This window comes from Pelodiscus sinensis, chromosome 14 (assembly GCF_052426305.1).
Source record: "Pelodiscus sinensis isolate ZL-2025 chromosome 14, ASM5242630v1, whole genome shotgun sequence".
In the NCBI taxonomy this organism is placed as follows: domain Eukaryota; kingdom Metazoa; phylum Chordata; order Testudines; family Trionychidae; genus Pelodiscus; species Pelodiscus sinensis.
The window spans coordinates 40,774,474-40,787,850 of record NC_143065.1 but is presented as its reverse complement, the minus strand read 5'-3'; the positions used below and the strand labels follow the sequence as shown (position 1 = coordinate 40,787,850).

The window sequence follows — 13,377 nt, the reverse complement described above, 5'->3', positions numbered from 1 at the left end:
CTCCATCTTCCTCTCTGGGCCTTGACAAACACAATCTTGCCCCCCCCTCAGAATAGGGATGTGAATGACTAGTCGCCTATCCGCTAAGCAAATTGACTAGTTGCTCCCCCCCCCCCCTTGCTGCCTCTCTCAGAAAGATGCATGCGGGGGGGAAGGGGAGGAGAGAAGAAAGGGGTACTTCAAAGTGACAGTGCCACCACGGGCTCCACATGGTGCTGCCACTTTGAAATGCCACCATGAGAGCTCAGCATCAGGCTCCTCCCGGTGTTTCAAAGCAGTAGAGCCGCATGAAGCTCAGGGTCATAGGGGAATCCCCAGCTGATCCCGGGCTCCACATGGCGCTTTCGCCTTTAAAATGTAGCAACAGCCCTGGGGCTGTTTCTACACTTCAGAGGTGGAGACGCCCTATCGACTAGTCATAGTCAATGCAAAATGCATCGACTATTCAATTAGTCGATTACCTGCAATTTAACATCTCTAACTGAGAATGCAACTCTGACCACGTCACCTGTCTCTTGGAATCTCTCCACCTGGCTCCCCCTTTTCTTTCACATGTAGCTTAAGCTGCTGCTTGTCACTTTCAGGGCCTTTCATGCCCTGTCTCCACTCTGCCTACCATCTTGATGTCACTAACAATTGATTGTGCTGCCAGCCTCCATCCTTCATTTGATACATTTTCAAACAAGACCTTTTGTGCTTTCTCCCCTGCTAACTTACATGCTTGGGAGAAGTTCCCTGCACACAACTACAGATTTCACTCAGGCCAGGTCTACACTATGGGGTAATGGTGACCTAAGGTGCACAGCTCCAGCTACGTGAATACCATAGCTGGAGTTGACATACCTTAGGGTGAGTTGCCACAGGGTCTTCACCAGGAGTTGATGGGAGAAACCTACCTTTTCTTGTTTTGTTCTTGAGAAGTTATCTTAAGATGTTCTTAATTACTCTCAGGCAGTTTGTGGATAGTGGGTAGCAAGGTCAGAGTATCCCTGTGGTCTAAAAAGCTGTTTTAAATTTAGCACTTCATGGTGCTGTCCCAGAAGTTCTCAGTGCTGGATGTGGAAGTCCATGCAAGTAGAATATTTTATGTCATGCTGGACATTTGCACTTGAAATTATCATGCCGCTAAGAAGAGCCAATTCTAGCAAGCAAGTTCTAAATTCAGAAGTAAATATGATTCATAAGGCCTTATCTTGACTCCTCAGAGGATCACTGCTGCCACGATCAATATTCCGGAGTTTGATTTAGCAAGTCTAGTTAAGACTCACTAAATCGAACTCAGAGGGTGCCCCCAGCAGCGGCTGGTACTTCTGCTCTTCTGAGGAGTAAGGGAAACTCCTGTTGGTCTCCCACTGTGGGAACGCTGCCAAGCTTGGCTTAAGGTAAGCCGACTCTGTAGCTGGGGTTACGTAACTTGAGCTGAGCAGCTGTGTCTAGGGTATACCTGGCCTAAGTGTCGACTCTGCGGTTAAAACATTTGACAGCTGGCATCTAGAGAGACTTTGTGACTATTGAATCATGAGTCCACTTAATTAGAAATAATTCTGGAATAACCATTGTTTGTATATTAAAAGCACATTCTATTAGCTAGTAAATTCTTTTCAGTTTTGATTCATTAGTAAATTAACTCCAGCAGATAGGTAGCTAGGTATGTGGGTTTAAACAGCCATATCTCTTTCCATCGGTACATAATAATAAACAGAAATGGAAATAGTCGGCAACATTTAAGAATCCTTGATTGCATTTGTTTTTCCTCTGTTGTGATCCTTTTCCTTGAAAGTACTTTCATCTTGTTGTCGGGCGCACTAATGTATGATGGAACCAGCCCTCCTGCTACATCTCCAGATGTGGTGAGAGGTTTCTCTTTCAGTCCATTAATGTTTGCATCGTTCTTTGAACATCTAGGACCATATTATGATTATTTTTATCATAGAAGTGCCTAGCACTCAGTCAGGAAACAGAGCCCTATTGTACTTAGCACTGTGCAGATGAACCCCAAGTCCCTGCCCCCTGGAACTCACAATCCAGGGTTTTGATAAAATGCAACAGCAGACGAATGGGGCAGGTGGGAGGATGAGGTGACTATAGAGAGGTGCAGTTACATGGCTATCACAGCAGTCATGTGGAAGTCAATGGAGCTGCATGTCCTTATACCAGTTCTGATTTAGGGGTGTAAAAGCCCGTTTAATTGGTGGTAAACGTAATGTTTATCCAGTTAACCGATTAAAGGGAGAATGGCGGGGAGGGGGAGCCCAGCTAGGCGGAAACAGTCCGCTCCCCAAGGCGGGGACTGCTCCAGCCCAGCCGGAGCTAGGTGATGTTAAATTTATATTAATGGGCTAATCGAATAGTCGATGCAATTTGCATCAACTATTCAATTGGTCGATAAGGGCGCTTCCACCTTTGAAAGTGTAGCAATAGCCCCAGGGTTGTTGCTGCATTTCAAAGGTGAAAGCGGTGGTTCCGTGCTCCCTGTGGCATTTCAAAGTGGCAGCGCCGCATGGATCCCGGGGTCCCCAGCTGACCCTGGACTCCATGCGGCGCTGCTGCTTAGAAGCACCCCCTCCTCTTCCTCTTCCCCTTGCTGCCTCTTTCTTATAGAGGCAGAAAAGGGTGGAGGGAGCGATTAGTTGACTAGGGTGTCGACGCTCAGATAAGCATTTGCTTACCGGATAGCTGACTAGTCGACAAGTCGTTCACGTCCCTAGCTGGAGCAGCCCTGCCTGCGCCCCCTCTCCCCCGAGCCCGCTGTGGACAAGGGCTGCTCCTGCCATGAAACATGATGCTTACCTGTTAACCTTTCACATCCCTGGTCTGAATGTGGGTTGTCAAGTGCTATGCGTAGTGCTAAGCAATGGTGAGTTGTCACATGTGTCTGAGCAGAGATTCTTCCTCGTTAGGACTCATCACGGTCAGACACTAACCGGGCTATTAATTCATAGACTGTAAGCAATTTGAGAGAAGGCCTGGACTTTACTTGTCTCCGTGGTGAAGCACATTTTGGATGCCAATGAAACGCAGCTAATGAATTGTAGCTGCTCAGATATGGCCATATGGCTTCTGCCAGCCCTTTCCTTCAGATGCTACAGTTCTTTCCTCTCCACTCCTTTGCTCTGTGTGTCAGCAAGAGCTGTATCTCTAGGCAACTCCATCGAATAACGGCGGAGCTGGGACCGCTTGGAGATGCTGATGGTGTCCTGTCTTTGGCTCTACTACTGACTGGCCTGTTCTGGAGCCAGTGGGACTTTAATGGCAGGACAAGGTCTGCAGGTGTTGCCAGTGCGAAATGTGCCTTTGGCCAGCACCTGTGTGTTCTCTCAGGGCCTGGACATTGGCATGGCGAACAGCGCACATGTGAGGAGGCCCACTGCATATCCATGCTGGTGCGGCAGGTTGGGATTAGAGATGTTAAAAGGTAACTGGTTAACCAGTGAGCATATGCTTTCCAGCTAACTGGAGCCCTCACTCCCTTGCCTGTGGCACAACAAGGCTGGCCAGAGCAGCCCCTGTCACCCACAGCGAGCTGGGGCTGGAGAAGTCCCTGCTGCCCGCGGCATGGTAGGACTAGGCCGAAGCAGTCCACGCCTCCTGCAGCAAGCTGGGGCCGGAGCAGCCCCCACCTTCCGCGGCTGCGGCATGGTGGGCCTGGAACAGCACCTGCTGCCCACAGAAAGCCCAGGCTGGAGCGTCCCTGCTGTCTGCCATCTGTGGTTAACTATTCTGGGTGGTTTTTAACTGAGTTGGGGGGGGCTTTGTCTGCTGGGATGCAGGAGTGTAGACAGCCCATCAGAGCATTTCATAGGACCTGTGGCTTGCTTTGGCACAGTATACTAAGGGCCACTTCATTAGCGTATTGTCATCATGTTTACATCATTTTAGTGTCCTCGGGTTTAATTTATATAAGAAAGTATCAAAAAATACTTAACAACAAATAATCTAGCAGCATCTTAAAGTCTAACAAAACACGTAGATGGTCTCATGAGCTTTAGGGGCACAACCCACTTCTTCCGATGACTGGAGTATTAAACATCCAGATCCAATACTGTGCATGGAGACTATCTAGCTATCTAAATAAGCTGAACATAAAATGTGAATCAATACAAGAGACTGCAAATATTATTAAAATATATGTAGAATCTGGCCTGCACAAGATTGTGCCCAGGTCTGTACGGCCCTTCTTCCTGGGTAATAAGATCGCATTAGCCCAGCGGCGCCCATAGGGGATGGGAAACACGGTTTCCCCGAATTGGACTAGAAGACAGACCCAGCAAATTCTACTAGTTGTGTGTGATATGAGCGCATTAGTTCATCACCAGAGCACAGTGCTGTGAGTGCAGGACAAGAGCCAATATTCTGTTACCAGCGGTGTTCTCTGTACGCTGGGCTGCTGCTGCGATTTGATGCAAGGTGCTTCCCCATGGAACTCAATGGAAGTGGGTGTTTGGCTCCCATTTATGCCTTTGACAATGACCCCCGTAGTGTCTGCAATGCCTGTATTTGCAGGGAGACCAAGAGAGGGAACAAGATGTTTTGCTTGCTCAGCGCTGGGGGAACTAGCTCGTTAACGCCAAACATGCAGGAACTTGTCCAACGGCCACTTATTCTTGTGAAATCCTGACCTCTGGTGTTGCTCGTTCAGGTCAGCGAGGCCTTTGGTGATCTGCTTGAGTGAGTGCTGGCCCCCAGAATGACCCATGCCTATGGTCACGTTTGAACTCCCCTCCGCCCCCGCTTCTTAAGGTGATGGTGCGGGGACGTGCACCTGCGTGCGTGCCCCGGTCTTACTGGTAATGGTGATTAAAGTGCACGAGGCTAGGGTGAGAAACAGACTTTTCATTTTTGGGGGGATGGTTTCTACTGTTCACCTTCCAGGGTCCACGTCCCCCTTCTGTTTCCCATGCCAGGCATGTCTGAGAGGCGTGTGCATGATTACGTACAGCTGTAACACTTCTGGGTGCGCTGGAAGGGTGCCGCAGGCATTTCAGTGTAGGGATGTAAAATGTCAATTATTCAGCTAATCGAATAGTCGATGCAGTTTGCTTTGACTTTTCGATTAGTCGATAAGGTGCTTCTGCCTTTGAAGTGTAGCAACACCGCTGACCCCAGGCACCACCTGGCGCTGCTGCTTTGCAACACCGTGTGCAGCCCGGGCTAGCTGCTGATCCTGGGCTGCTCGTGGCGTTTCAAAGTGGCAACACTGCATGGAGCCCAGGCTCTGGCCCCAGGCTCCATGTGGCGCTGAGGCTTTGAAGCACTTCCTTCTCTTCCCCTCCCTTGCTGCCTCTTTCTGATAGAGGCAGCAAGTGCAGGAGGAAGCGACTAGTCAACTAGCCGAGCGTTTCTCAAACTGTGGGTTCTGACTCCCTGGGGGGTCGCGAGCAAGTGAGAAGCTGGTTGCAGCAATGGAGAGGGGGGTCGCGGTATCACACGTTTGAGAACCCCTGGACTAGCCTGTTGACTATCCGATTAGCGTTTGCTTATCAGATAGCTGACGAGTCGTTCACATCCCTATTTCAGTGTAAAACTTGTCCTTGTGTCGAGGGGCTGAATGGCTCAGAGCATGGGAATTGTAGTCTGAACAGGTTAACGTCTAGGGCGGCAGCTGTTTCGACGAGGAATGTAAAATCTATTCTGTATTTTGATGAGATTGTTTGTGGCAAATAGTCACACTTCATGATTACCTACAGATATCAAATTTTGCATAAACAATTCTGCCACGTAAGTTAGCTGAATGCACTACTTTTTACACCAGAATATGCTGGGTGAAAAGTTTAAATCAGTGGTTCCCAACCTATGGTCCGTGTCAGTACTGCAGGAGGTTTGTGGAAAGTCCGTGGTGGGCCCAATCCTTACTTTTTCTTTTCTTTTTCTTCCCTTGCTTTTCCTTTCCTCTTCTTTTTTTTTCCCCTCCCCTACGGAGGGGGGTCCATGACATTTTAACAGATTGAAAAGGGGTCCTGTGAGGGGTACGATCACCCCCTCCAGAGCGAGAGGGGGGCTCGGTGAACCCCTTTGCCCTCTTTCCGCCAGTATCCCGTCTCGGGCCTCTGCTTGTGAGCCCGGATAATTGGGTGCGATCACCCCCCCCTCCAGGAGGGGAGGGGGGTCAGCGGACCCTGCAGTTATCACCCGTCCCTGCGGGATGGGGCCTGAGCCCACAGTCCAGCCTCCTCTTGTTTGGCTGTCGCCTGGTTCTATCGCACGCCTGAGCCAGCGCTGCCCAGGACGGAATGCTCCTCGGGGGTGAGGGAGGGGGACTCGGTCCCACCCTCTCTCCGGGTCCCAGCCCGGGGCCCTCAGCATCAGGGCTTGCTCGCACCCCGACGCGGTAGACGGGGGTCACTCCTGCCGTGACCCGTCTACCCACGGACGCCAAAAGAGCCCCGCCCCGGGCTTCTTCCTCCCTTCCCAGGTACTTTCGCACCGTCGTCCTGTCTCCCGGAGCCTACCCTGGTTCAGGAGTCCGGGTCTGGAGTCGCTCCGGCGATGCCTCATGGGTCCGCTCCCTCTGCCGGGTCCGATCCCTACCGGGCCGTTCCTTCCAGGGCCGGCGGGGAGGGGTCTAATCCCCGTCGGAGCCGGGGCTGGTCGACTGCAAGCTGCGGTGGCTGTCCCGGGAACCCCTGGGCCGAGGCCGGGCTGACTGCCGGCCTCGGTGTCGTTCGGGGTCCGTCTTGGGGTCGGGGGTTCTCCTCCCTCTTTGGCGGCGAGCCTTTTTAAAATGGCCCGCTGCGCCGGACGCCTCCCGGGGCTCCGCCCCTTCCGGCGGTGTGCCGGCATTCTGAGCAGCCACCTGGCTGCATGGCTCCACCCAGCGCGGCCCCCAGGGAGGGACCAGCAGTTCCCTGCCGGCGCAGCCGCAGGGACTGAGCATGGCCCCGCCGGCTTCCCCCGCTCGTGCCAAGGCTGGTGGGAGGGGCTTGGGCCGCGCCGCCGCTTTCTGCAGCCCAGCGGCCCCAGCCGTCGGCCGTGCGGGTCGCTGGCGGCCCGTCACAGGTCCGTATGCTCGAAAAGGTTAGGAACCATGGCTTTAAATCACTGTTTCTCAAACGACGAACCACAGCCAAAGGGAGTTGTGAGGCGCCGGCGCTCCGGAGCCAGTGAGTAAACAAACCAGAATGGCCCAGTAGCAGCGTTCTCAGAGAGGGTCCACGGATCACTTTGAGAAACACGGATTTAAATCATTATTTTTGTTTTTCGTCAGAAAAAAGTCATGACTGTTATGATTAGAGTTCATAAAAATATTTGCTAACGATGGGTCTCACCTTCTAGTTAGTAATAAAACATGGGAAAACAGTATAAATCATAGCCATCAAAAGGCCCAGGATGCAAGGTACTTGTGCACAGCTTGTGAAATATGCTATGGCCACAACTGAGTGGCTTCGGTGGGCGTTGGGGGTGGGCAGCATTTTGTAGAACTTTGGCCCCAAGGAAGCTACAAGAGAAACAGTTTGTTCCTGTCTGATCCACGGACATGTATTTATTGGGATAACAAATGGCTTTACCCTTGTCGAGAGCCCCCACTGGATTTGTATTGCTTGAGTCTCAAATCTCTGTGTCTCATGTTTTCATTCTGTGAGAAAAGACGAGTAGGCACTTTTACTCTGCTAATAACTGGTGCTATACTGAACACACACCCTGCTGACCGTGTTCAAAGACTTCACAGATTTCAGTCCTCCAAACACCGCAGGCAGGACAGGCAGTGAATATTACACGGGAAGTGGTGTTTTAGGGTAATAAGAGAAATGCAGTACTCTGAAAATGCCAGGTGGGGTAGTAGGTTTGATGCAAGGCAGAAGGTAAACTGAGGCACGAGCAGGGCTCTACTCCAGGTCTGAAGAACTAAAAAATGTATTTTTGAGGCTGGATGCAAATTAGTTTCTTAATCATCAGAACCTTTTAACTCGCTGTTAATTTTCTTCTTGGCTACAAAAAGCCATTGTTTGGATGAAAAGGGGGTGGGAGGAGAAGCCATTATAATCTGTAGGGGTGTGTCTACACTGCACCCAGAGCTCAAAATAAGCTACACAGTCTGAGCTACGCAAATTGTGTAGGTTATTTCAAGTTAATTTCAAAATAGCTTATATTGAAATTTGGCGCTTATTTCAAAATAAATCGCTATTCCGAAATGTCCCTTACTCCTCATGGAATGAGGTTTACAGGGACTTTGGAATAGCAAGCCCATTATATTTTGAAATAACGGGTGCGCTCAAAAGACATGGAATAGCTATTTCAGGATACCTCTGGTATCCGAAAATGGCGCTGCAGTGTAGACGTAGCCTAGGAGAGTAATAGAAGAGAACATCTCTGATTGTGAGTGTGAGCCCATGTCTATACTTACTGGGCTGGAGATTGATCTTCTGGTGTTCGACTTTTTTCTTCACGCAGTGCACAGTCAACTTGTGGAACTCCTTGCCAGAGGAGGTTGTGAAGACCAGGACTTTAACAGGGTTCAAAAAAGAATTAAAGAAATTCATGGAGGATAGGTCCATCAATACTTATTCGCCAGGATGGGTAGGGATGGTTTCCCTAGCCTCTGTTTGTCAAGGGCTGGAAATGGATGGCAGGAGAGAGGTCACTTGATGATTACCTGTTCCGATTCACTCCCTGTGGGGCATCTGGCATTGGCCAGTGTCAGCAGACAGGACACTGGGCTAGATGGACCTTTGGTCTGACCCAGTGTGGCCATTCTTATGTTCTTCTGATTAAGTGGGTCTAGTAAAGACCTGCTAAATCAAACGCTGAGTGTGTCCTTGATTGGCACCAGTACTCCTTGGAGTCGCAAGGAGTAAGGGAAGCTGACAGGAGCATTTGCTCCCATCGACCTCTCATTGTGAGGACGGCTCCAAACTCAGCTTAAGATACGTTGGCTCCAGCTACGTTATTTATCTAGCTGGAGTTGCGTACCTTAAGTCGACCTTCCCCGTCTAGTATAGGCCTGGCCTGAGTTGAGACCGCACATCAGCAGGCCTCTGTGGACACGAATGCCTAGCCCTGAGCTAGCTGCAAGCGGACAGGTTTTCTGCACAGCTGGGGAATCACCAAATTAACGGTTCACTTGTGCAGTGCAAATTCATTCTTTTCAGTTGCACCTGAAGTTCCCACTGCCTGCCTAGAAACAATGCCATTCCCCTGCCTGGGTAATTTTGCGTGTCATTGCCCCTAATTGCATGCTTAAAGTGCGCTCTTTTAAAAGGCAGCCCTTTTATCAGCCGTAGGTAGTAGCAGGTTTAATAGAGTGTTTGAATTCCTATAAAATTAATCTGTAGCTTTCTGTGATAGGGGACGGGCAGAGAGCCATGTGGTTCATATCCAGTGTTGATAAACTCGTTAGAGAGGCAGGAAACATTGTCGATTGGAGCAGTGACAAAATAATTTGGAGGGGAGCCATAAAAAGAGTGGATGTGATGCTTCTAGCAGAGTGGAGATTGAAATTGCTGGTGTGTGGAAGGAGCACTGCCAGCTAACATTGACTTAGTGTCTCTGGAGACCTGTAATAGCAAATGCATTTTATTAATGACCATATTCTTTCAGGAAATGCTGAGGCATTGTTGTTAGAGGTGGAACTCTCTTGCAAGTGGAATTGGGTGTGTGGGTTTGGAAACCCTCCTGACCAAGACCTGTTCAAGTTCACTGTCTCCCTGCTGGTAACTGATCAAACATCTCATTGCGGCAAGCAGGCTGCGATCAGTTTGGTAAGAAGACATGGTGCTGGCTTATCAGTGTGCAGTTATTCCTTTTGGCCGACAGTGGAGATACGGCACTTTCAGACGTGCTTGCAGGTAGGGGCGTAAAATCCTGTTTAATTGGCTAACTGGTCACATGTAGTGTTTAACTGGTAAAGGGGCGGTGGAGGGGTGGGGGGTGGGGTTAAGCAGGGGCAGGAGGGGGTGGGGCACTGCCGGCTCCTGGCCCCTCGCAGGGTGGCTGCTTCTGGCCCGGTCTGGGGGTGGGCAGCTCTGCACAGGGGCCCAGCGGGGCTGGAGCAGCCCTGTGCCCAAGGGCAGGGGGCTGCTTCTGGGTATCGGAAAACTGTTACCCAGTAAGCATCACATATTAAGAGTGATGCTGATTGGGTAACTGGTTAACTGGTTACCCATTTACATCCCTAATCGCATGAGTCATCAAGGGATTATAGTGCGAAGACAGTGGGACCAATATTTTGATAGTTTTTCTGTTGCTTGTTCACTTCTGACTGTGCAGTTATGTTATGGTAAACTCTAAGCCTTGCATTATTTGTTACTCATTAAAGCAGGAAACAGATATTCCTACTTTTAACTTTTTTCACCCTTCTTGTCCCTTGCTGTGTTTCTCTCTTGATTTGTTGCTAATCAGCCCTTGACCTTGATCTTGTTGATGTTCGATCTCTCTGAATGAATTTTTTTGGAAGACAGATTTGGTTCTCAGCTGAGGACTGCACTGCTCATGTCCAGCTGTCCAGGTTTGATTTTTCTCCCGTCCATGTGATGGAGGGGTGGTTGTTTCATGGTGCCCTGCTCTTCAGTTTTCACCAGTTGACCCACAGCGTTGGAGTTCTGCATGCAAACATGTAAAATGCCCTTTCTGTTAGAAATAGTGACATGCCTGAATCAGATCCCTAGGTCTGACCCCTGGATCTGAACTTTGTGGCAATTTACATCTGGATCCACTTATGGACCTGAACTTCTTTTCTTGTGCTTACTTCGATAGGGGGGGGTCTGAAAACCCTCGAAGTTAGGGCTTGGTTTATAAGTGCCTACTCCTGGGGGAATTTTGCGCCAAAAAATTAAGTCCTTTGTCAAAAAGGGATGTAAGTGGCTAGTTGACTAGTCGACTATCCAACAAGCAAAGCTTATCAGATAGTCGAGTAGTGACTCGTTGCTTCCCCCTCTTGCTGCCTCCATTTCCGTGGGGGAAGCAGGGGTGCAGCAGTGAAATGGTGTGAGTGGGGATTGAAGCAGTTCTTGCTTGCACCGGTTCCTGCTGCGGCGCTTCAGCCTTTGAAATGTACAAGAGCCCGGCGGGGCTGCAGTGGGAACACGTGGCCAGCGGGGACTGCTTTAGTCCCTGCTGGCTCCATGCTCCCTGCGGCGCCCCCCCCCCCCCACATTGCTACCTCTATGAGAGGTAGCAAGAGGCGGGGGGGATTAGGAGCCAGTGCTGGGGGGAGCCGACTTAAAAGCCAGTTCCCTCAGTACTATCTCCAGGGTGCCTCCTGCTCCCCCCCGCTGCCTGTACCGGAGGCATCAGGGTGGAGGGATAGGGGAGGCTGCTGCGATGCAGCCCCTGTCCTCAGGGTCCCAGTGGGGAGCTGGGTCCTCCCGCGGACAGGGGATGCTGATGCCAAGCAGCCCCTGTGTGCAGCAGCAAGGGCCGCTGTGACCAGAGGCTGCTTCAGCACCAGCCCGTGTTTGCAGCAGAAAGGGCTGTCCACCCGCAACAGGGGTTGCTGGACTCAGCACCGAGCTGATCTCTGCCCCTCTGCATTGTAAATATCGTAAGAGCCCGGGGCACTTTTTGCATTGCGGGTGGCGCACTGTTTCAAAATTCTGCATATTTGATTTGTCGGGGTAACGCTCCACAGTCATGCCAGTTTCCGTTATTATGGTGATTCGTTTTAGCAAACATACCTGTCAGCATGTATATCTGTAACAGGACAGACACACAGCAATTCCCCCAGGAGTAGAGAGTTAAAGAACCCCCTATGACAACCCACTTCCTGTTTGTCTGCCTCCCAAAAGCCCAGCAGGGGAGGGGGCAGATACCCATAACACCTGCCCATGAACCCGACATGCCTCCCACATGTTCCCATGTCCCAGCCAATACACCCGAACCCCCTCTAGCCCAAGCCCAGCTATGGGGACCCCCAGCCCGGATATCTGCACCCCAGTTGCCCCCCAGAGCCCAGTCAGGCCCCGCCTGCCAGTCCAGACACCTGTCCCCCTCCTGCCCAGTGATCCAGAAAGAGAAACAGCCTATTGCTGGCTCCCAGACCTGTGTACAGGGATCTGCAGCTGCTAAGAATTCTCTGCTCCCTGCTCCTTCCCCACCTGTAGTGTCTTCTGTGTGCCAGCTGCGTTCTGCTTGGTCCAGGTGCCTCTAGAGGCAGCCAGCTGCACTGCAACCCATTTCTGGTGGCAAGGGAGGGGGGCTGGGATTGGGCACACAAACCATTAATTTCTGCAAAATTCTGCATTGCGCAGACTTCCCCCCCGGAAGTAGACTACCCAAAATAGCCCCGCTCCCTCCGTGCAGCCAGGCTAAGCGGCATGGCTGAGCATTCTCAGCAAAAGACTTTTGACTAAAATTCTCTTCTTTATGGAAAAGTTCTGCAGACCTTAATAAGGGTGAGATCGGTAGGGTTACACTATCAAATTAAAGGAGCTAAGAATATCAAAGACTTTCTATAGGCTTTTAGCCATCCTAGAGAATGCTGTTGCAGGGCTATCCTTCTCGGTTACGTCTTATAAGGCAGTTAAAGTTGCTAGGAAAATCTGATTTTCTTTAATTTTGGAGGACGATAAGAACGGCCACACTGTGTCAGACCAAGGCATATTGAGCCCAGTGCCAATGCCCGGCGCCCCAGAGGGAATGACCAGAACAAATAATAATCAAGAGATCCATCCTCTGTCGCGCATCCGCAACTTCTGCCAGACAGAGGCTCCGGACATCACCCTGCTGATGTGTCTGCCTGACTTTGTGCAGCTCTGGGTGTGACATTTCATGTTAATGTCTTGACTAATTTACATACTTGCAGAGAATTTGTCCATAGCCATACATTTCAGTGTATGTGTAACCGCCTGCAGGCAGCACCGAGCCTGGAGCCTCTGGCTCTCAGCTTAAGCTGTAGAGCTCACTCGTTCTGATCTCTTGCCGTAAGTGGTCCAAGGGCCACTACATGGGACAGTGAATCACACCGACTAGGGGTATGTCTAGATTACATGCCTCTGTTGGCAGAGTCATGTAATCTAGACATACCCTAAGTGTGTATGTTCCATATGCTCAACACACCCTGCCCTCTAGCTAGGGGTGTCACAGGGTAACGAGAAGCCTGGGTGTATCGGTTACATTCAGGCTCCTGCCCCTTTCCCGGGAAGCGGGTTGCTGCTTCCTGCTGCGGGCTCTGCATTAGAACACGCAGCCTGGGGCAGCAGCCAGCTCCCTGGGAGCGGGGTTGGCAGCTGGCTCCCTGGGAGCAGGCTGGGAGCCAATATGCACTTGGAGCCAGCTTAAAAGCCAGCTCTCGGCACACACCGGTTCCTGCAGAGATGGCTGCCACCCCTCACTGCGGGTGTGTGCAACTGCTGACATTTTCAACAGTTACCCAATTACCTGCTTTTGAACATCCCTACCTCTAGCAGGGCAAAGGATTGGACAGGGGGCTGTAAGGAACTGGAC

The 13,377-nt window shown here is 50.9% G+C and overlaps 1 protein-coding gene across 3 annotated transcripts in view; it reads left to right on the top strand.

Moving 5' to 3' along the window:
- IGDCC4 (immunoglobulin superfamily DCC subclass member 4) overlaps window positions 1-13,377 on the top strand; it is a 232,508-nt gene that overhangs the window by 66,511 nt on the left and 152,620 nt on the right. The gene's annotated exons all lie outside the window — the stretch shown is intronic.